Genomic DNA, 25,184 nt, shown 5'->3' with positions numbered 1-25,184 from the left:
ACTTTTTTTAAAAAAAGAACGCTTTACTTTTTTTTAATCTCCTTCAATGACTAACCACCATTCCACACATCCTCGAATTTCTAGAACATGGATGAGTAAACTTTTTTTAAAAGGCCAAATAGTAAATATTTTTGGCTTTGTGGGCCATATGGTAAATATTTTTGGTTTTGAGGTCCATCTGGGTCTCTGTCAGAACTTCTCAACTCTACTATTAAGGGGAAAGGAGCCATTGATGATATGTAAACAAATGGGTGTGTCTGTGTTCCAATATAACTTTATTTACAAAAACAGGTGACAAGTGCTGAGTTTGGCTCATGGGTGATAGTTGGTTAACTTCTGCTCTAGAATAATAAACTTCATTAGGCAAGGATGCAATCTGCCTTATTCACTATTTTAGCTCCATCTCTTTGAGGAAGGCCTAATACAAAGTAGTTCCTTAAACAATTGCAGAATGAATTAATGTCCTTGACCATTGTATCAGTTTCTCACTAGTAACATAAAGTAATAATATCAACTGTGGGTTGTTTGGTTTTTTGTTTTTTTTTTTTACAAAACAGTTAATGAAAGTATGTCACACAATGAGCAGAATAGGTAAATAGCAGTTGTTAAAATTATTCTGAATTCCATACCCCAGGAAGAATATGGAAAAACTGAAAGACAAACAGGATTTAAAGAGAAACCAAAACTATATAGTTGAAGAAATACTGAAGGGAAAGAGGGTGTTTTGTCTGGGGGAAGCCCAGGGGAGGCATGGTCATAGCTTTCTTAAATTTGAAAATTATTTTGAGCAAGAGATTTTTCTATATACTTTGTGGCACCAAAACGGGTAGACCTAGGATCACTGGGTAAACATTTTGTGGAAATAGATGTCCGCTTATTGCTGGGATGCACTTTTCAGTCGACCCTGCAAAGAAGAGGCCACATTCATTTTCTTCACCGATGCACCTTAATGCCCTAGCATGGGCCTTAACTGAATGGATGAATCAGAATGAAGAGTGAACAATCTAATCTTCAGAGCTGACCAAAGCTAGAACAAGCTTCCTCAATTCGTGCATTGGAAGGTTCAAAAAGGAACTTTCTGACCTCTTGCTAGGGTGCAGCAAAGATACATTGCTACAGTACATTTGTCATAGGAATACACTGATGTTAGTTCTTTAGTTGTGGCATGCTGATTTTTCACTATAAAAGACATTCAGGGTTATTATAAAAACCTGGGAAAACTTATTTACACAGGCATATTATATGTACAGCTTGGTATACTATTTTCCTCCTAAATAACATTTCTATACCTAATGAATACTTTGTAAATATAATTTTAATGACTGCTTAATGTTCCATTCAGTCAAAAGATGATTATCAGCTTAACTATGTCTCTGTTGTTGGAAGTGTAGACTGTTTTATACTCCTTAACAACATAAAAAATGCTGAAATTCATTTCATATCTCCAAGAGATAGAATTACTGTGCCAAGGTATTTAAAGTTTTCAATGAATTTTGCCAAATTACTATCATAGGAAATTGTACTCATTTAATTCTAATATTATCAGAGTGGCTTCACTGCCACATTTTAATATTACTGTTTCAGAGCAATCTCTACTCTACAAATGGCCATTATGAGCCTTGTTCTTATCATGACCAACTACAATTTAATTTACTCAACCCCCTACTACCAGGTATCAAGTGATTCCAAAAAGAGTTAAGCTTCCTGGTAGGATTCTGATTAAACATTGAAAAAGTGTGTGTGTCACTTGATATTATAAAGTATTGTTTTTATCAATTAATCTTCTGAGAGAATATGCTTCCGTCCTTAAGGCTTAATCTTGTTTTGCTTACCATCCTTAATTAAGTAAGAACTCTTGGTAATAACAGTTAAATGAATCAACTTTTTTTTAAGTGACATAGCATTTATTCACCTTTATTTTTATTATATATATATATAAAATATTTTATATATAAAATATTTTTATATATAAAATAAAATATTATATATATATATATATATATATATATATATATATATATAAAATTTATTGTCAAATTGGTTTTCATACAACACCGTGTGCTCATCCCAACAGGTGCCTTCCTCAATGCCCATCACCCACTTTCCCTTCTCCCCCACCCCCCATCAACCCTCAGTTTGTTCTCGGTATTTAAGAGTCTCTTATGGTTTGCCTCCTTCCCTCTCTGTAACTTTTTTCCCCCTTCCCCTCCCCCCTGGTCTTCTGTTAAGTTTCTCAGGATCCACATATGAGTGAAAACATATGGTATCTGTCTTTCTCTGCCTGACTTATTTCACTTAGCATAATACTCTCAGGTTCCATCCATGTTGCTACAAATGGCCAGATTTCATTCTTTCTCATTGCCAAGTAGTATTCCATTGCATATATAAACCATATCTTCTTTATCCATTTGTCAGTTGTAAATCAACTTTCTTTAATATCTGCAGTTGCCAGACTACCATGCTCTGATCCTGGCCCCAAGCTTATTGTGGGGAGTCCCAGAATCAATATGTGAACCAAGAGTTACTTACATATTGAATACAAATTATGTATCATAGAAACACAGTTGATTATTTTTCCACTATGTATATATTGTGGTGAAAAATACAAATTTATTTCAGAGTGTTGCTAAATTCATAATAGCTTTTGTCTTCAAGTGTTTTCTCAGAACATCCTAAAAATACAACTGCTATTATGAAGATTTTAGAGATGAGGGGACATTAAAAATGTTCCTTTGTACTCAAAAATGTTGAAAATTACTTAAATAGGTGTACACACATAAACTTGGTGGTGTTAGGCAAGGCATTCACTTACTGGACACATTAATCCAAATCTAGTTAGGATGATCCCTGTTTAGCCAGTGTTCTGCACTGGGTAAAAAATTAATTATCTTACTCCTTTCTCAGAAGTTTAAGCACTGTCTGCTTTCAAGAAACAGGTGGCAACGGTACCCACCTTCAAGGCTGAAAGTTTCCTTATTAAGCCCAGATTATTCAGGGTGAAAGCCAAGCACAGCCAAAATTTTCCCTCAATTACTTTATGTGTGTACTCAGTCTCAGCTACTCATCTCAGACATTTCCCACAGTGTAGATCAGGGGCACGTGTGGTCAGCACAGAGTCAAGAGAAATTACAGGGAAGCTGAGCTATCATCAGCTGATGGGGTGGTTTTTTTGAATTCCTCTGCTTCCATTTACATATCTTCAAAGCCTGAGTGACCATGCTAAGGCAAACACCAGGCAAGAAAAAGAAGGCTGATTTTCATAAAGAGGAATGGAAGTACTGTTACTCAACTCTGCAGTAAGACCACGAAACCTTACAGCTCGTTTTATAGGGAAGAGCAGCGAAGCAGGAAATTGCTAATGCAATGTATTTGGAAGAGAGGAAACATTAAGATCCCAGGCAAAGATGCAGAGATTTTAATACCTACCTAAAGCCCCTACAACACAGGCTGAAAAGTTCAGAGTAAGCATTCAAGAAGTGAAATGCCACTTAATTAATTACAGAGTTGAGCTCGATTAGCTTTAAGGAATCTTATGAACAAGCGAATGGGGTTAACACATAGCATTTAGTTAGCGGGCTTCATTTTTCTTCACAGCTGTGATCTGCCATTGTTCTTATTTCTAATAAAGCATGATAGCTATCACATATAACATACGTTGTAAGCATGTAGTCTTTGCTTTAACATCTTATAGAACTTATTTCTCAGGTATTTAGGCTGCACTATACACATGATATCTTTAAGCCTTATAATAATGTTTAACACATAAGAATTTCCAGAGCATATGTGGATATAGGTAGCTTTAAGGAAATCTTTCTTCAAAGTTATTTGCTCAGCTAACTGGAAGAAACTGAGAAAGAAAATACATAACAATAGTATTGGTTTCTCAGCCAAAGAATAAAATAAATATCTATGATTCTGTTGTGATATAAACAAATGATGAAATAAGTAAATTAATGGAGAAGGATGAATTTTCCTTATATAGTTACTTGGATAGGAGTGAAGCCAAGAAGGAATGAGTGAACTAGAAACTCACCATTAGAATGCCATAGTAATAACTGCCGTGGAGAAGACCCACCGATGCATGCTAAAATTAGTGGGCAAACTTTAATAAGAAACAGGACCATTGAATAGCCTCAAAGAATCTCTCCCAAAATATGTATTAATTACTGTGGTGGTTTTAACATGTATCCACATGCTTTGATACTCCTCCCTCCAGAAGGTGGAGCTTAATTTCTCTCCACTTGAGTGCGGGCTGTACTTAGTGATGCCATCAAATAGAAAATGGAAAGGGAAAAATAGTAACTTTTCTGTGGAAAACTGGCATACAGTACATATCCTAGCAATCAAGGTTAACATCACCAGTAACAAATCATGTTGATATCATGTATCCCTGATACGATGCAATGGGAACACTTCACCTCCAGGGTGTTCTTCCTAAAAATGCATGACCCCTGTGTAACCATGAGGAAGCATCAGACAGACCCAAAATGATAGAGATTTTACAAAATACCTGACAAGTATGCCTCAAAAGCATCTGAGCCATGAAAGACAAGAAAAGATCAAAATGCAGTCACTGACTGAAGAGTTTAGGAAGACACCAGAAAACTGGTGAAATGTGTACCACTCTGTAAAGTCTGTACCAATGTTAACTTCTCAGTTTTGATAAATACACCACGGTTGTGTGAGATGTTAACATAAGCAGAAGCTGGATTTTTTTGTTTTTGTTTTGGAGGAAGAAACACCTTTATTTTCATCAGAATAATAATGCTTACAAGCTTGTAGAAACAGTTTACTCTAAGAGACAGAAAGCCAGGAATTAGAGTAAAGGTAACAGTAAGATGAGAAATTATACAAAGATTAACCTTGATGGCATGTTTGCTCTAAGACTAAGTGGCATAGGTAACGATTTAGTATTACCCAATGTACCCAGTGGCTGAACTGATCCTTCCTTTCCTTTGCCACCTTTTTGGTGGTGGCTGGCTTACACAGTAGTGATGTGCTCTCAAGGTAGCAGTAGTATATAACAGTAGCTGCCTAGAGATCAATTATTGGTTTAGGATAGATCCAAGCTATTAACTTTGAGATGTGCTTTCTATGAGGAGGAGAATCTCTTGTCTGACTTGGCCCCAAAACAATTGCCAGGTCACAAGCCACACATTCTCTGTTGGGAACAGAGATGCCCTAGTTTCTTGGCAGCACTTACGGATCCTCTAGCCTTCTCCCCTGCAAAGCAGATCTGAAGACCATAGTGAGACAGGACTTTAGAGCTACAGGCAGAGCTGGAAAGAGTTCAGCATTCTTAACGCTGTGTGAAGGGTACATGAAACCTCTCTAGACTATGTTTGCCACTCTTCTATAAACCCAAAATTATTTTTTTTTAAAAAGATGTCTGACATACTTGAGAATGCTTCTCCTTCGAACGATTTTCTGGTTTTCTTCTTCCCTTCACAACAACCCTTCTCCCACTTGACAAAAGAAAACACTTCTTCCCCACACTCCACTTATTTGGTAAACTGCCCTAGGGTATAAAACCACCTACAAAGCACACCAGAGTACACATCTCAAATGCCTCTGAGGGTGAGTCTAGTGAGAGGAAAGCAAAGAGTATGCAGGAAGGAATAATGACCAGAGCTATTTTTTTTAACCTGTAGCCAATCTCTCTCTCTCCTGCCTACTTACTTCCTTGATTACTACTATAAGCCTACAAACCTAAGAATTTTAATTCAGAACTAAGAAGATTATCACAGGAATGCGGTAATACATTGATGTGAATTTTTCAAGAATTAAAGTCTAGGGGTGCCTGGGTGGCTCAGTCAGTTAAGCATCTGACTCTTGATTTCAGCTCAGGTCTTGATCTCGTGGTTCCTGAGATTGAGTGTCGTGTAGGGCTCTGCCCTGACAGAGCATAGTCTGCTTGGGATTGTCTATCTCCCCCCCCCCCCCCCCCCGCTTCTCTCTCTCAAAATAAACAAATAAGCATTAAAAGAAGAATTAAAGTCTAACACTTTTTCTTGGAGAAAATAACTTTGATCTGGCTGATAAGTTCAACTGCAAGGATTGACTTTGCTAATTATATTATGTGTCAGACATTTGCATATACTGAATGAGCTAAATTTGAAACTCTAAAGTTTTGGTTCAAATATATTTAAAGTACATACAATATGCCAGAATATACATCTTCTGCAGCTATTTAAACTTGATAAAAATTTTATATATCCATTTTTAGATGTGAGGTTGTAAACACTTTTTCAAAATTCCTTTTAGGAGAATGCAAGCAAAAACTTTTAAGAGCAATTCAGTAGAAAGGGAAGAATCACTGTACTGTACTTTACTAATGTGAAGTGGTATCCTTGAGAGCTGGAAGGGTGTTTGGTCGGTGGGAGTGCATCAGTCAGAGCTCCAGGAGCCACAGGGCATGCTGGGATACAAGCAGATACCGAATAAGATTGAACACATGTCTGGACTGCAGAGACTCAGAGGGAGAAGGCCAGATCCCTTATCTACTCTGGTTTTTTACCTGCCTTGGGTCTTAGATCCTTTTGAGAATTTCTTTAATGTTATAGACTTCCCTCAAAAAATAATTCACATAATTGTGTACTCTCTAAATTTGGGGTACAATTTAAGGACCCAGTAGGGAAGCCTTGGTAGAGAAGGAAGGATAAAAATGTCAATCAGTGTGTGAGAGTATTCCAAAGCATTTTTTACACCCATTAAAAAGCTCAGCCCATATGGGATCATAATATTGACCTGAGAATGAAGCCATGCTCATGACTAGGTATGTCAACTAGGTACATCATTAGTATATCAGCCACCCTACCCTCCTCCTCCTCTACCACCATCTCTTTCAGCCATTATCCATCTCAGTCTCCCTTCTTCCCTCTGCCCCCCATCTACCCCTGTCCAACATCTGAAAAATACTCTTTAATTTTTAGTGTGAACTAAATCTTGGCCAATCATTTAATCTGATAACCTGATTTGGAATAAGAGCCAATACTAGCCTATAAGGTGCCTGTATACATTTTTTAAAGTCTCCTCCCTCTCAACAGACAAGTTAGAAAAGCTCCCCTCTAGGAAGACGTAGACCCTAATGTAGGGATTGACAAGCAGATAACATTTTTGTACATGGAAAAGGTTACCCCTTCCTCTGGAAGGATGAAGCCAAGCAACAGGGCATAGGTTTTGGTGAACAGCGTCGGCTGGATTTCTGCCCTCCAATCTTGATGTCACAGTCTGAGCTTCCCCTGAAAGCAGAGACTGATGTAAAATCTTAAGCGCAGGTAGTTTCTTTAGGAAATATGATTCATGGAGCAGCAGTGAGAGTGAAACAGAGAAAGAGGAAAGAGTAATACAAGGATGCATTACAGAGTTTGTCACTGCTATATGTGACTCATGCGTGGTCTTGCTGTAACCTTCTGAGCAGCCTTAGGAAATGTCATAACTGTTCATCCAGGAGACAAAAGGGAGATAGATGTAATTTATCCACTGGCTTCTGTTTCCAGCGGTCAAGGATGTCTCCACAGATGCACTTTCGGGATTCACATGCATGGAGGTCAAGGTTTGGCACTAGAAAAGCTCAGGGGCAGGGAGCAAGACAGATATTAGCACCTGAGGTAAGGTGCTAACAGACGACATCTGTGAGAAGCTGCCTGAATGATGCATAGAACCAGTCACTGAAACATGGCTACAAGGATGCAAGTGGTTCATAAGAGGTGTCTTATACAGGTTCACAGCACACACTTGAAGCCCCCTTCCTGCCCATATTTGAATCTTCCCTTAGCTCAAATCCTTCCAAATATTCAACATCTCACTACCTTGCCTTTGCCCTAACTTGAAGCCCACCTTAAAGGAAGAAAATGAGAAGAAAATTGAGATGTATACAGTTTCTAAAAGATAAAGAAGGGATGAAGAGGCCCAGTCAGTACATAATTTGTCACTGGGCTAAGCACACTCTGAAGAAGGCAGCAACCAACACAAAAATGAACCCAAATTACTGTTACCTTAGATGGTCCAAGAATCTTGATCCAGAGATACTTTATGAACAACATCTTTAAAGTCTTTCTGAAGGGCTGGCAATATCACAACCTTCACTCATCCAAACGAGGCAGCATGTAGTTTAGGAGAACTTGATGTCAGGCAGGACTGTGGCAGGAGAGGGCTGTGGTAAACCACCTGCTCCTGAGTCTCAGCAGAAAGTAGAGAGAAGTCATTTCATATGTTTTGGGTCAATCATAACTCCTCATGCAATGTCAGAAATTAGCCATTTCAGTCACTGATGGGGTCCACAGCACAGGGTGTGGGAATATAGGGATCCTAAGGAACACATCCATTTACTAGTTCAAGGTCTAACAAGAACAAGGGAGAAGAAGAGGAAATAGAGGCAGAAGGAATAAGGGGTTGAAACAACAAATCTGGCAGGTCAAGACCAATGGAGATGGGAAGATTAGTGCTTCAAGAATAGTTTAGTTTAAAAAAAATGAGGGGGCCCCAAGCCCAACCTCAGTTGGGGCCACCCAATTGGAACCTAGGCCAAATTTCTGCAATAAACACTTCTGGATCACATTTAAAAAAAATTTTTAGATAAATAAATAAATAATAAATAAAATATGAATGAATGAATTAATTAATTAATACACACATAACAGGGAGCATAAAAGAAGGTGGAGAGGGATGTCATAAATGAATGAGATTTAACTAGTAGAACCGAAAATAGTAGAAAGGAAATGGTTAAAGTCAGACTAACACAAAAAGACGCACGCATGTGCACACAGAGCAGAAACCACAGACACACTTGTGCCCTCAATCCTTCCTGCACAGCTGTTAGCACTTGCAGGAAGCCCCACCTAATCCCCAGGCTCAGTTGCCACCTCTCCTGGATGCCCTTCTCTACTACAGCCCTCCTTAAGCTGTGTGGAACTGATTGCTTACTTGTCTGTCTCCCCACTTTGAGTGTTTGTTCATTTCTGGAAAGCAGAAACCTTGGCTCTTTTTTGTAGCAGTGTATAATTCAAAGTTGTATCTCTGTGACAAAATATTGGTTAAAAGAATAAACCAACTATCCTTTCCATGAAATGGAAGTGTGAAAATAAGTCTAGAAAAGTCAAATTCAGAGTGAAGTAGTTTTGGTTAAAGACAAAACAAAACATAATAAAAATACAAAATTCTTATTAAAAATACAGATTATTTGCTTTCATACCAAGGGATTCTGATTCAAACTTTCTATCTCTCTAATTGCAGTTTCAAGTTTAGAAAGAAAGAGTTCTCCCAGGAAATTCTTGCCATCAAGCATTTTCTTCCAATTCTGACAAAACAATATTTCCAGCTTTCAATTATATATTCAGAAAAACTTTCAATCCAAAATAAGATAAAAATGGTATCAAACAGTATTTGTCTTTCTCTGTCTGACATATTTATATAGACCACATTTTCTTTATCCAATCATCCACTGATGAACACTTAGGTTGTTTCCATCTCTTGACTGTTATAAACAATGCTTCAATGAACATGGGAGTGAAGATATCTTTTTAAGTTAGTGTTTTCATTTTCATTTCATTCCATTTCCTTCAGATACATTCCCAGAAGTGGAATTACTAGATCATATGGTAATTCTTTCAATTTTGGGGGGAAACCTCCATACTGTTTTCCAAAGTGGCTGTACCAATTTACATTCCCCACCAACAGTGCACAAGCATTCCTTTTTCTCCACATCTTCACCAACACTTCTTTCTTGGTAGCTGCCAGATGCATGGGGGGAAGGTGTGGGCAAAATGGATGAAGAGAATCAAAAGGTACAAACCTTCAGTTTTAAAATATAAAAGTCATAAGGATGTAATATATAGCATGGCAACTATAGTTAATAATACTGTATTGCATGTTTGAAAGTTGCTAAGAGGGTAAATCTTAAAAGTTTTCATTACAAGAAAAAACCATTTATAAGCAAGTATGATGATGGTTGTTGACTGGACTTGCTGCAGTGATCATCTCACAAAATACACAGATATTGAACCATTATGCTGTATGCTGGAAATTAATATAATATACATCAATGACACTTCAATTTTAAAAAGAGAAAAAGGAAGGCAGTTCATACATGCAAATACTTCGTCACGACTTCAATGATTTTGACTCAGTAGTAGTTTTGACAGGAGCTAAGTGAATTTACACTTTTACAGAACTTCTGATTCAGGTGATCCATGAGCCACCCTTTGTGGAAAAGCCACTGGACATCTATTGAACTATAGACAGTAAACCCTATGCTAACCAACTGTCTTATAGTGATAATTCTGTCCAAGGGCATACAAGAATCGTCATCAATGAGCATGTCCTCCTGGGGCAGGAGGCCCCAGGAAGCACTGGGATCACATGCAGGGCTGTCCTATCCATGTCAGGAGACAGAAAAGTGAAAGCAGGCCTGACCCTGAGGCACTGCTAAAGCAAAATGATGTAGTATGTCAGGAACATAGTATGTGAAAGTCTCTCACAGTGGGAAGTGTGTTTAATTTCTTCAAGGAAGAGGTTAATGGTCAACAAAAATATATAATCAAATATGCTTCATAAGGAACCCTTATTCATTTTCTTGGAAACACTGAGGAGCTGTCCTAAAAAGGGTGGGGCTGATGGGTAGAAATGTGTTGGAGAAGAGAAGGGTGTAAGGAACAACCAGAAGCATAATAGAGAATGACTCCACAGGGGAGAGAGTACTAGGGCTGGAGAGTTTCACCAATGGATTTTATAAAGGGCTTTGACAGTTTAAGGCTTGGACACAGGCTTAAGGGAAATGGCCAAGCCCACCATACATGGATGAACAAAGACCTTGATGAAAACAGGGTTATAAAAAAACATCTGGAAATGAAAAGCCATCCTGTTACTGAATCCAATTAGCATCTCCATCCATTGCTGTGTCTTCCATGACACTGTACATACAGCAGGCACTTAGCAGATGCTCCTAATATTGGCTATGAGAGGCATCTCCTCAGATACAAAACCCATACAATCCAAAAGAAAGAATATTTCATAACTTTTAATCATCCTAAAATAATAATAATAATAATAATAATAATAATAATAATAATGGTACCAAGTAAGACATAAAGAGATGGCAAGGGTGTACCTTGGCTCAATCTGGAAAATCTAGAAATATCAAAATTGGTCTGATGCTGTGAGTAGCTCTGCCAAGAGTAAATTTACATGAGTATTATTTGGCTTGAGGAGGGTTTTTATTTTCTTCTGTTTTTCTTTTATTCTTTTCTTTTTTTCTTTTTTGGCATGAGAAATGCTAAGTTTCTTTAAAAGACAAAAAGTTGATGTCAAGCAAAAAATAATGGACTGTTGACAGAAAAGGAAATGTCTGAGGTCAGTGGGAGAGACAACACAGTGAAACAGGATCACTCAAACATTGCTGGAGTAAGAACAAATTGGTACAAAATTTTAAAAAGCAATTTGACAGTATATATCAAACATCCTACATTTTTTAAATAAAATCTTTGACCCCCCCCAACTTTACTTTGGAGAATCTCTCTAGGAAATAACTGAAAACTATGCTATTTATCAGTGTCATTTACAATAGCAGAACACTGAAGAAAAATATCTGAACATCTTTATAGAAAACAATTGCGATTTAGCACCTGAACATCCCTTCAATTTAGGGGAAATCCCAAGAGGTAAAGACTTCCAGGCCTAGCCTCCCCCTGTGGAAGACAAGTGGGCCATGTGCCTGCAACACAGGGTCAATCAGTCAGATACCCATACCTGGAATTTTGAATATTGAAATTGTGGCACAAAGTCACACTAGGGGACAGTTGGAAATCTATAATAATTGAGAATGTTTATTCTGGGAATTACTGAATCACATTATTTTTTTAAGTAGGCTGCACACCCAGCACAGAGCCCAATGTGGGGTTTGACCATGAGATCACGACCTGAGCTGAAATCAAGAGTTGGATGCTTAACCAACTGAGGCACCCAGGTGCCCCTGAGTCACATCTCATATGTTAAATTTAAATCCATTTAAATTCATATGTTCACCATGTGTCACATGTGAAAGCTAGAACATTAGTTGGAAAGTAACTGGACTTTGAAAATTATACTGAGGATATATGGTGCTATGGACTGAATCATTTCTTGCCAAAACTCATATGTTGAAGTTCTAGTCCCTAGTGTGATAGTATTTGGAGATGGGGCCTTTGGGGGGGGGGGGTAATTAATTTTGGATGAGTTCATGAGAATGGTGTCTTCACAATGGAATTAGTGCCCTTATAGAAAGAGAGACAAGAGGGCTTGCTGTCTCTCTGCCATTGTGAGGAAACAGCAAGAAGGCAGCTGTCTGCAAGCCAGGAAGAAAGCCTTCACCTGGGAACCAAATCAGCTAGCATTCTGGTCTTAGATTTCCAGCCTCCAGAACTGTAAGAAATAAATTCTTGTTGTTTAAGCCACTCAGTGTATGGTATTTTGTCATAGCAACTTAAACTGACTCATACATGAGGGAAGATTTGGAGGTCTCTAAGTACTTTGAACAGTCAACTGCCACTCTTTGTGATGAATGAGAAGGCCCTCTAATAACCTCATATAAAGAAGTTTTTTTGCAAGAAAAAAAGCCATTTCTCTTTATCCCTTGCTTCTTGCTACCACTAGTCTTATAACTAGTGTCAGATCCCAGCATGTTTTGGAAATACAATTACAAAGTCAAACACTTGCAGGAAAGGTTTCTACACCAAAAGGATTGCTGGAATGTACAATTTTAAGTCAGAAAAATCTGGGGAATATGTGTAGAAAGAATTCTGAAGTTTTTCAAACAAGTGTACTCAGCACAAGTACATTCACCAGAGACTGTAGATTTGAGAAATGAATTCAAGCAGTTACAAGCTGTTTTAATTGGTGTTGGGAGGCTTTTCCTGAAACTTAAGACATAACAGAGGGCAACACTAAATGAGATGCCAGAAAACAAACAAACAAATTTGGTTTATAAACAGGACTATATACAAAGAGCTCATGAAATACGAATGATGGAATGAACTATCATATGCAACTCATCTACCACCACCCATCCTCTATAGCAGTCAAGTGGCTCTGACACCATTCATCAAGGCCATGAGAAATACGTTGGTGAGGAGAGTGTTAATATCTCTGAAAAGCACTTTAAATGGCTCTTGACTAAGACCAGGATACTGAGGGAGGCACTGCAGCAAAAAAGACCCCCTGAACTCCCTGAGGATGGAAGGATCCTGAGATGTCAGAGATTCAGAAGCACTGCTGAACCACCTAACACAAGATAAGAGTGGCTGCCACAAACAAAAAGGAGGGCCAGAGTGAAAACTGGAGTGGCTGACTTGCAGCTGTTCTCTCTGACAGAGAACAACTGACCATGAAGTCTACAGCACCAAAGTGTACCAGCAGATCACCAAAGTGCTACTTAGTTTGTATAACTGGTTAAGACTCCAGGCTGGTGAAGAGAGGCCTAATCTGAGCTATAAGCATCGACGATCTCAATAACTCATGGATGAAGAGCTTCTTAACTGGAGGGGAAGAGGGGTGTCCTTGAGGAGGACTCAATACAAGCACTTTCTATGAACACTTCCCCTAGCCTTCAAACAGAACCTGTGGCACTGGGGACTTTTGGTCACATGCTAAGGTTAACTTTGAATCTCGGCTATTCAGAGTACCACTGGAGTTCACCTGTTAGATAGGGGCTTACTGGGTCTTCTGATAAATACTGATAAATTCCAAACAAAGAGCATATCAACATAGCCCTGGTGGAACCCCCAAAATATTATGGGTATAATAACACAATAAATAACACAATAACATGAGTTATTTCCCTATATTCTGGTATACCATTGCCAACTTATCAGCTGACAGATTCCTCTTCCTGGCTCCTTGATTTGTAGAGCTAGTGAAGTGGTGAATCTCAAGTCAATAAAACTCGAGAAACATTTTTAAAATTTTTAATGTGTATTTATTTTAGACAGAGAGAGAGAGAAAGCAGAAGGGCATGAGCAGGGGAGGGGGAAAAAGAGAGGAGGACAGAGGATCCAAAGCAGGCTCTGTGCTAACAGCAGACAGTCCGATGCGGGGCTCAAACCCACAAACTGTGACATCATGACCTGAGCTGAAGTCAGACACTTAACCGACTGAACCACCCAGGGTCCCTGTAAAATATTTTTAAAAGCCTGCTTTACTTCCCTGGAATGAAATTCATAAATATAACCAATCTACACACATACATACATACATACATATAGAACAACCAGAATGGCCTACCTATAATATGAAGAAGAAATAAAAGGAAATTAATTTATAATTAATGTATGATCGCATTGGAAGTCATAATAGATTAGTCAGATACTTGCCCCATACAAAGAATCACTGTGAATGTTACATCTGTCAATGAAGGGTGACATATGTATGTCATGTGGCAACTCAAGACACAGAAGCAGCATTGCCATCATCGATGTGATTTTGAAAACTTGTGTTCACCTCAACACAATTAGGCTATTAGAATATCTGGAGTATCATTTGCAATTTGTGCAGGGGTAGGACAATGCTCTCTTGTAGAAGTCTGCCTTGTGTGCAGGGTGACTAACATTCCCGGCCCTCGTCTGCTGAATCTGGTAGCACTGATCAATCATGGAGCAGTCAAAAGTGTGTCCACAAATTTTCAAAATGTCCCTGAAGGTGGTACCACCCATGTTGAGGACAAGTGTAGAAAGTGAGGACCATAAAGCAGGGAGGGCTACTTGGGTAAATCTCCAGGATGAGTATCTTCCTCCAAACATGAAAAATTCAGAGGAGGTGATTCCCACTAGAATATAAGCTACATGATGGCAGAAACCTTTGTTTTGTTCACCTACATATCTCAAAGGTGTAGAAGAGATGTGGCACTCATTAGGCACTGAATACATATCTGTGGAACAAAAAATGGAAAATTCCATTTAACCTTTCAGTTTAGCCCACGCAGAAGACATTAGGGTCTCAGGGAATTGAAGATAGTGACAACATGCTCACTTAATCAATTGATTGCACTATGTGAAAGTGCTCTTCCAGATGTGTTGTTCTTCCTGAAGCAAATAAATACAGATTTGGGTATCTAGTATGTGGCTTTCAATTTTTAAAAAATGTTTTTCTCTCTGTATCACTAAAACCAGAAAAGTCCAGAAGCAGTTTGCTACAATCTGGCAAGGAGCATAGTATATTTTTACCATCCTGCCTCAGAATCTTAGGAAATCTCTAGCTCCATGCCGTAATTTGGTACCAAAAATTTTTTTGAACATCACATCCTTCCACAAGATACCATGTCTGTCCCTTATCGAGATGATATCTTAATATGTTCTGTAAACCAAGACAGAATTTATCCTAGAAACCTTGGGTAGACACCTACATATCACAAAGTGGCATTTAAATCCCTTAAAAATATAAAAACCTGATAATTTAAGGAGGGTAATATCAGAATATTCTTTCCAAGGTTTCTATGCGATGCAGGGAGCCTCCTACCACACAGACAGGTTTCTTGGGCCTCTTTGTGTATTGGAGGCAACATTTAAAGATTACACAGTCAAGGGTGCCTGGGTGGCTCAGTCAGTTGAGTATCTGACTCATGATGTCAGCACAGGTTCATGGGATCAAGCCCCGCCTCAAGCTCTGTGCTGTCAGCTACGAACCTGCTTGGTATTCTCTCTCTCTCTTTCTCTCTCTCTCTCTCTCTCTCTCTCTCTCTCTCTGCCCCTCCCCTGCTTGAGCCCTCTATCTCTCTAAAAATAAATAAATAAAAACACTTAAAAAATAATTTCTTAAAGATGGCACAGTCAGAAGAGAGAGCCCAATGACCAGGATCCTAAGTGTCCTAGGCAATGTGACCTTGGCTACATCTCATCTCCCTTGATTCTCCAGTCTGCCCATTAGTTCCATAAGTCACCCAAATTACCCTTTCAATATAATATGCTTTTCTGTTTCCATTTGCCAGAGTTGATATTTTTTTTTATATTTGTATCCAAGAACCCTTACTGGGTTTGGGTTTATTCAACAATCCAAATTGGAGAACAGAAAAAAAAAATTATAGTCACAATAAGTTCACAAGCATACAGTGAATATTTATATAGTATTAAGTAAAAATAGCAGGATGCAAAATGTTATTACGTAAATAAGTACAATAAACATAGAAAGTGTGCATAAAACACTGGAAGAAAAAACATTGAATGGTTTTCTCTGATAATGGGAAAATGGATGCTTTTTCTTTTTCCTTCTATTTCCAATTTTCTATAATGAATACCTAATTCATTTATAATAGAAAATGCTTATCTTGTAAAAATCAGGTTAACAGGAAGATAATAAAATTTGAAAAGACTTCATATATTAGAAACTATTAATGTTTTTGTATGCTAAGTTAGAATAAAATCCTTTCTAATAAAAAAAAATCTGTTGGGATAAATGAGTCAATGTAGAAAAGTTTTTTGAGCTCATTAAAAGTCATGTGTAGCATTCCTCTCTGGAGCTGCATTTATTACTGTCCCTGCTTAGCTCATGGGAATCACTAAACAGCACTATGAAAAAGGAGGACTAAAGGGTACTTTCAGAGGAGATATTGGAGCCTAGAACCTTGGTGTATTTGCTTCCCATTGCCACTGTAAAAAGTATCACAAACTTAGTGCTTAAAACAACACAAATTTATCACCTTGCACTTCTGAAGGGCAATAGTCTAAAACAGATGTTGGCCAGGCTGTGCTCATTCTGGAGGCCCTGGGGGAGATTTTCCTTCCTTTCTCCCCGCCCCCTCTCCCCCACTTCTACAGGCCACATCCTTGGCTCATCACCCCCTCCAATCACTCAGACCTCTGCTTCCTTATCACTCCTTCTCTGGCTCTGACCCTCCTGAATTTGTCTTATAAGGGCTGTAATTACATTAGATGAATCCAGATGGTCCAGGACAATCTCTCCAACTCAAAATCCTTGACTTAATCTTATCTGCAAAGCCCCTTTTGTTATGTAAAATAACATGTTCCCACGTTTCAGAATTAGGATATAAACAACCTTTGGCAGGTAGGATATGATTCTGCCTACCATACTTGAACTTTCAAAACCTCAGCTATCAAATAGGACTCAATGCCTTTCTGGAATGGGAGAGGGGTATGACTATCTTTTCAGGGCAATTTTCTTCACTGCCTTCCCCAGAGCCTGGGTACTAGCCATGGCACGTTGGGGGCTACAAAATGAACTGAAGTGACCCTTGCATCCTGCAAACAAGATTTCATGACACAGCACTTAAAAAAGTTTCTGAGTTTTCTGAGTGTTTTAAAAGTCTGAAGAGCACTGTGTTCCTTTAAAATCTTCAGGCAGTGCTTGCTTCGGCAGCCCATATACTAAAATGTTCAGGCAGACTGGAAATTCTTGGGGTTTTTTTGTTGTGGCTTCTTCCTATTGGACTAGTCTATTTTCCTCACAATATCCACCAGAAAAGAGAGTATTACGCATTTATGTGGTGACCTCTCCCAATAAAACATTTTCTATCTGTCTATGAGAGAAGCAAAGTATAAGACATGAGTCATAAGGCAATTAACTAGGCATCTTGGGAAAAGAAATAAAAGAAGAAAGTGATAAGTAAACTCTCTTCTGGGATAGCTTTTGCCTGATAGCAGCAACAATTAGATCAGAACAACTAAAGAATCACCTTTTCACAATTATTTTTACAGTATTTTGCCACTTTAGATGCTCTGGAGAGAAGTGTTGTGTGTTTCTTATGTTGTAATAGGCAATTTCAAGAATTACATTTGTATAGCACTTGATTATTACAAAATGTTTTCATATAAATCATTTAATATTATTTAATGTATACGTTATTTGGTGTATTTAATAGAATAAATGTGCACTTTTAACAATTTCTTTTCTCTATTAACATTTTTGCTTGCCATCAGAGTGGTATGATGGTAATCATTTAACAACTGGCTTTGCTCCCTACCTGCCCCCAGTTAAGCCCTAATATGTGGTGATTTCAAATATCCATATGGAAACACTGCCACCATAGTTGACTGCAAGTTACCAGTGCATCACTGAGCTAGGAGTTAGGAAAAGAGATGTGCACAATCAGACCTGGCAAGTAGATTGAAGTGGGCTCCAGAATCTCTCTCCTATTTGGTACCCAAGCTTCCTGTTAATGGTCTCGTATCCTAGTAGGCTTAACTAAAGGGAAAACAACTGGCCTTTGAGGAAACACCCAGGTGGTACTCTGGAGCTCAAACCAGCTTCCACAGGAATTATAGTATGTAGTTGTGTTATGCTCTGCCTACTTGCCCTTTGCTATTTCTGTAGCCTCTTCTGGCTGTAGTGTGCCTTAACCTCCATTGGATAACACTTGTTGCTCTTCTGTGGCATACAGCCCTCAAGCTACTAGCTTGCTTCACCGTCAGAATATTTAGCTAGTGATTCGTGGAGCACAGGATTAGAGAAGCCCAGTTTTCTTGCCTCAAATATTTCCCTGTGGTATAGACCAAAGCCAGTCTCCTCTGGATCTCAGCACAGAATCACACCCTTAGTTCCTTCACTCCCTGTGTTTGTCCAGGGTGCATTTCTTTAGAAAATCACTCATACACTAATCCTCATCTTGGGGACCTGCTTCTGAGGCACCCAACCTAAGACATGTATAGGGATGATCACACCAGGTCTTTGCCTCTAATTTGACCTTGTTTCAACCTCACCCTCTGGATTCTTTAACTACACTATTCTCCTGGCAGTTGGTGTAAAATTTATCAAGAATTTCTGATTATGAGAATTCAATGTATTTACAACATAGAATATTATTGGGTGGGGTAGGATATCAAATTCTGGGGAAATGTGCATTTTAAACTGTTTAATTAAAGTAACAAAATGTGAGAAGTTCTTATACATATTTTCTGAAGCTTCTGGCTCCAAGCTGCCCCCAACATAAATTAGGCCTATTTAATCATACCACCCACTTCCTGATTACACCCAATCACGTGAGCAGCATTTCAGACGGTGTGCAGGGAGAGTTATGCCATAATATGGGGGATTCTGTTATTAACATAAGCTAACCAGATCTTTTCTGGCTGAGGAAAAAGAAAAGATCTCTCTGGTCTCAGTGGAAAAGATTTAATTTGTCTTCAGAAACACATCCTGTAACTAAGTGGAAAGGTCTGTTGCGCCTGTAAGAGGATGCCAAGTGCACAATCTGTAACGAGAAACCTCTACAATTTACCCATAACAACGCAAAGCGAAGACACAGCTCCTGACTTCTAGAGACTTTCTTTGGCTCCACACACAGAAAAAGACCCCAGAGGAATGAATGCTTCTGTTTCCAGACTAAAATATAATAAAAATCCTACTACCAGTAAATTTTAAAAAGAAGTTCTCTGCAACAAACAGAATTCCTCTCAGTGTAAAAAGTACATGCCTGTTGGTGCACATACCTGACTGAGGTAATATGAATGAAATTATGTCCTTACTCTGTGTGGATCATAAAACCAAAATAGGATAAAATTCACAGTTTTGGGGGAATAGGGGAAGATGCAAAAAGATGCCTTAAAGCCTCATCTGTTAGTATTTCCTCATCTTCTGGAAGAGAGAAGGTTAAATTCTCATACAGCTTCTAGACAGTACTTACAAATGCATTCAGAAAATAAAGCAGATGTTGGCAGCAAGAATAAAAATATGAACAAATGGGAACTATTACAGAACTTTATAATCTGCATCCACACATGAACTATTACTTCAATTATTGAAAAAAGTGCAGTCCAAACAAATTCTCAGGCCATGCATTCTCAGGCACCTTGCAAAGTCGCTGTCCAAAGATAGCACACAGGAAGTTAAATCTTGAGAGAGCCTTTTTTGTTTTACTGATTTTATCACACCACCTAATTATAAAATTTTCCAGTTCAAGGGGAAAAAAATATTTCAAAAGAAAAAAATATATTTTTAAGCTGTTAACCGATTAGAAATAGGATAGCAGATTAAAGAATAAAAATTGATAAAAGAACTTTAATATTATGCTAACTCTGTACACATTGGTGCTGAGAAAAGGAATTGCAGAAGCCTGCATGGGTCATAAAAATTAATTAGAGACTTTATTTACATAAAACATTACCATCTAGGCAGATATGACAAGAGATTGTTATGGAGCAGTGTGTGTGTGTGTGTGTGTGTGTGTTCACTCATTGCTCACAGAAACAGAAGTCCAGGTACAAATGTAGGCACATCATACATGTATTGGCTTACACAACAAGCCAGATTATATTCTTTTGTACTGTCAACGAAATGCAGTTCTACTCAATTCAATGCCATTATGGTAGGAAAAGGGTTTCTACATCCAGTAAGAAAAAAAAGAGAGAGAGAAATGAAACATTTGAAGAGAAGAAAGCATAGTCATATGACAAGACCAAGCAGCTTCAGAAGCAATGTGTCTTACATAAAACAAAGTAGATGATTTCTTGTCTTGTGCAAAACCTTAAAGGAGCCTTATGATTGTTTATCGTCTTCCCCACAGAGGTATATGGGTGGCAACTGAATTGTAATTTTTTGTTCTTCCTACTCATTGCATTGCTATTGCCCCGACCTTCACCTTTCAAGTCCTATAGCTGTTCAAGTTAAAATCCCATTTCATTGTTATTACAGTTCTCTCTGGTGGGCATGTGGATAAGTGATAAGAAGGGTGAAAGGGATGTAGGGAAAAGCTAGAAACCAAATAGCAAAGCCTAATTAAAAGTGCCTCATAAAGACATAATCTTTGACAAGTGATTGAGTTCAGAGTCTCTCCTAACCCTGTCTTCCTTTGTACCACACAATGGCACCTTGAGCATGGCATTGAGGCTCCGTCCAATGGCAGACAGAGGGGAGAGAGGAGACATGTGCGGGCAACAATGAGCAGGAGTGTTGGTTTTGAACTGAGAGTGTCAGGCTGCTGACAGACTGCAGCCTGACACAAAGCTGGCAAATGACAAAGCGAGGGAGCTGGTAATGAGACACTGTTTGCACCCGTAAATGGGCACCCAGTAAAGAGACATGAAGGAAAGGTCACCAGGTGGAATGCATGAATGACAGACCCCAAGGAGGTAAAAGTCACCTGCCCTGAGAGGCATCTGCGTGCAAGGCAAGCAGCAGTGTTGAGCTGGGAAAGTGGGGATGCCCTGCAGGGCCTGACTTCCCACAGCTGTGGCCACAAGGCAGGGTTCAGGATTCCTCAGGCAGCTGCGACAGGAGACAAACCTTGACACATACAGGCCTCCAGCATCCTGTGTAAGGACTCAGCACCGCTCCTGGGAGCCCACAGTGGGTGGGGATTAGCATTTTGACAGTCCTCAGTATTGGGGATTAAACTGCACTTGACACTTCCTGACAGGACTGTAAGGTACAGTGGATGTGGTCAGGATTCCCAAGAAGCTTGGCAGGCCACACAGTTTCAGAAGGCAGGTAACAGCTAGAGGAAACTCATCAAGCAGGAAACCTGAAAGGACTCATAGGGGTCTCTAAGGTTATTGTAACCTGGGTTGCAAAAGGAAAAGCCCCTGCAATCTGAGGCAAACATCTGAGAAACATGTCTCAACAGAATTGTTCACAGTGCAATGCTCAAATATCAGCGGGCGTTTGCACCAGAAGACAGAGCATCCTCTACTCCTGTCACACTGTCTGTATACCCTCTTCCACTTGGGAAAGTCAGTCACTTTGCATCTACAGGAGGGCTGCGTCAAACAGGCCTCCCAGCCTTCTCTTTGGGTGTCCATTCTTGATAGACATCAAAGGCAACATGAGTACAAACAGCCTGACAGCTCTATTAACACAAAGGAAACAATTCGTAACTGGTTCAAAGTATTGAAAACAACTCGGTTTGTAAAATCTATATTTCAGACAACATTCCAGAAAACAAAATTTTTAAAAAATACATTGTGAGAGTATTAGATACTAGTACATATGGAATGAAGGCTGTGTTTTTTAACATTCTTTATAAATTCTTTTTTTTTTTCTAATGCACTCTGAGTCAACTCCATAAAGTTGGCCTGTTACACTTTATTCTTTCAAATACCACTCTTCTAATAATGGCTTCTATTGAAGACCTGCGTGGATTGTTAAGAACTGTCACCATAAAAATATCATCTCCTGGTCTTTGATATTTTCTAAAGTAAAAGAGCAATTAGAATGTAACTCTGGTTTAAGTTTAGCTGGATTCCAATCCAATTAGCTTTATAAATTAATAACTCTGCGTATTTTAACAGTAAGTGATGTTGTTTAATTAGTCAGTTTACTGTTTCCAGTCTTAGTTCAGAATTTCACATTCTGATGAGTTACAGAGTTTTAATTGAGTGGGTGAACACTCATCCAGAAAACTGTGCTAAAACTTCTGTCAGAACACTGTGGTAACATTAAGATTCCCAGGTGTAACAAAATTACAATAATCTATCTCTAGAATTCATAGTATTTATAGCAGGAGTCACAAATAAGCTGCCTAGGGATATTCTAGGCCTGCAGACAGGTTTTTTTTTTTTCTTTTTCTTTCTTTCCTTCTTTCTATCTTTCTTTCTTTCTGGTTTTTAATGTTTATTTTTATTTTTGAGAGAGATAGAGAGAGAAAAAAAAAACCACGAATGAGGGAGGGGCAGAGAGTGGGGGACAGAGGATCCGAAGCAGGCTCTGTGCTGACAGCAGCAAGCCTGATGCAGGGCTCAAAGTCACATGAATTGAGCCAAAGCTGGATGCTCAACTGACTGAGCACCCAGGCACCCTCTCTATCTTTCTTTCTTTCTTTCTTTCCTCCCCAGAAATAAATAAATAAATAAATAAATAAATAAATAAATAAATAAATATATATGTATATATATATATATATATATATATATATATATATATACACACACACACACACACACGCACATGCACACACACACACACACACACACACACACACACACAGATATATAGAGATTAGTTAGCATCACCCCAAGTTAAAGTCATGTAGATTGCACATTGTTAAGGGCAGAAGCTTCAGAGTTGAACAGCAGCTGCCCCCCACCCCCTTGAATGGCTTACATGCTCTTCCATTCTTTTCCATTCTTACTAGGTCTATGTCATTTACTTGCTTTAAGTACCTGGCTCCTGTGAGCAGGCACTCACATTTGCCACTACCTATTCACATACAGGGTCATGCAATGTTTGTCTCACCTTAAGGCTTTATCTTTCTTAGAATTTTCTACATCTTTACAGTAGAAATTCTGCAACTGGGTTCTGCAAAAACTTTCTCCCCTTTTTTCACCAAGCACATTGGAAATAAAATCAGTTCACCAAATATTAGGATATAAAAGGAATTAAGACCAGCATCAGCAAATGCTTTAGTGCCAACAGGCATCAAAATGTCCAACATCATCTATGACGTGGCCTAAAGATTTAAGGATAGAAGGTGTTATCAAAAGGAAAAGGAAGCAAATGTGACATCCAGGAAAGAAGGGAAAAAAGAAAATACCTGAGTGAGGATAAAGAGAGAAGCAAACACAAGGAGAGAAAGGCACTGTGTCCCTCTGGTAGAGAGACACCCACAGTGCCACCCACGACTCTCTCAGGGGCAGCTCAGCGGCCCAGATAACACCAGTTACCTACCCAAGATTAAAGCAACATATTAGAATAAAATTTCTCAGGGAGGAGGAGGAAGAGAAGGAGGATTTTATCTGCTAGGTAACAATGTTATGCAATCACTTGCAAAATGAGTAGAGATAAACCATTTGTTCCAAACAAATCCACTAAAGAAAAGTAGTTCTCCTTGAAATGTGTTCATTTCTCTCAAGGTTTTGCTGGTTTGAGTCTTAGGTAAGCCCACATACTAGTCAGTAATAGACACTAATCTCATCATCTCCTAGACCAACCACACTGGTGACCAAAAAAAAAAAAAAGCTCATTTCATTATTTCAGCTTATTCCCAATATTTAATAATAGGAGACATTTTGAGGGCACTAACAGGGTTACTTGTCAGGAACTCCTTTTACATAAGGATAAAAACACGCCAGGAGTGACACTTGAAATTGATCATCCTTTTAGCCATTCTGTCAGGCTTCCGAAAATTAATGAGTGGGCTGCAGAAGGGAAGTGGCTTACCAGAACATCGCACAAATTTGCTGATCCTGACTTGTTGAAATTCTGCTTACCTAATGCAAAGCTAAACACCTCACTTCTCCACAGTGTTCACATCCTACCCAAGTCTCCTCCTGGGCTTCCTCCATATTCCCTGTCACTCCCTCCTCAGGCAGTCACAGTGAAATACAAAAGAGAGCAGCAAAAGTCACTCTCTTCAGCTAATGGAATGACACAAGGGATACTTTTCACACTTAAACTACAAAATCACTGTACTTATGCAAAAGTCAAGATTCCAAATGTCGTATGACATGTATTCAACAATACTAACTGCATGAATATGGTGTTCAAATCACTACCTGAGATGCAGTAAGAAACTTACCTGGCTGAGGAAATATCTTGATCAGGAAGCTGTTTCTCCCATGGCAAGGTTTACTTCTGCACTCTGTAGGAAAGACTTCTGCCATTTTCCAAGTATGAGAAACTCAGTTGCAGGAGCTGTGGAAAGAAACAATATTCTCTGTCCTTAAAATACTATAATTTACTGAGCTAGAGAAAAAACATAAACTGAAAAAAAGTTAAGTATAACTTAAGGCATTCTCCAAGTTATGGCAATTGAATAATAAACACTCCACACATATTTCTCACATTCACTTCCCCCTATAAACCCTAGGTCCTGGCTAAGCCCCTTTAGTCACAGAGCTGTATCTGACAACACTGCCATCTAGTGGGCCTTTGAGGAAACTATCAGAACCCGCATTTATGAAGTTGTTTTCCTTCTTGCTAACTAAAGCACTTAACAGGGCCCCAAAGTTATCTTCCGAATACTCCTGGACTTGAATTTCAGCTCTACCACTTAGCTCTGCAAACTTGAGAAGTTACTCTTGTGCCTCAGTTTCCACCTCTGTAAAATAAGCAAAATCATAGTACTTGTCTTGCAGGAATTTTGTGAAAAGTAAATGAATTAGCACTTGTAAGGGACTTAAAACAGTACCTGGAACACATGAAGCTCTAAGATTTTATTTTATTGCCAATATTACAATAATATTTTCTGATGATGCTTTTTAAATATTTGTACTTAGTCCATACTTTGGGATAAATAGACTTTGTTGCTTGGCTTGGAGCCATAACTACCACAG

At 38.7% G+C, this 25,184-nt stretch overlaps 1 long non-coding RNA gene across 1 annotated transcript in view; it reads right to left on the bottom strand.

Moving 5' to 3' along the window:
* Positions 1-256: 256 nt before the first annotated feature.
* LOC109263745 (uncharacterized) overlaps positions 257-25,184 on the bottom strand; it is an 85,114-nt gene continuing 60,186 nt past the window's right edge. The window contains exons 2-3 of the long non-coding RNA XR_002078370.2: positions 24,428-24,543; positions 257-904 (exon numbers count right to left, since the gene is read on the bottom strand). This is a non-coding gene — a long non-coding RNA (uncharacterized LOC109263745). The remainder of the gene's footprint in view (positions 905-24,427; positions 24,544-25,184) is intronic.

Source organism: Panthera pardus, unplaced genomic scaffold (genome assembly GCF_024362965.1).
Source record: "Panthera pardus isolate Hobbes unplaced genomic scaffold, ASM2436296v1 HiC_scaffold_8, whole genome shotgun sequence".
NCBI classification, from domain to species: domain Eukaryota; kingdom Metazoa; phylum Chordata; class Mammalia; order Carnivora; family Felidae; genus Panthera; species Panthera pardus.
The sequence above is the reverse complement of the archived record's forward strand: the minus strand, read 5'-3'. Positions and strand labels throughout refer to the sequence as shown.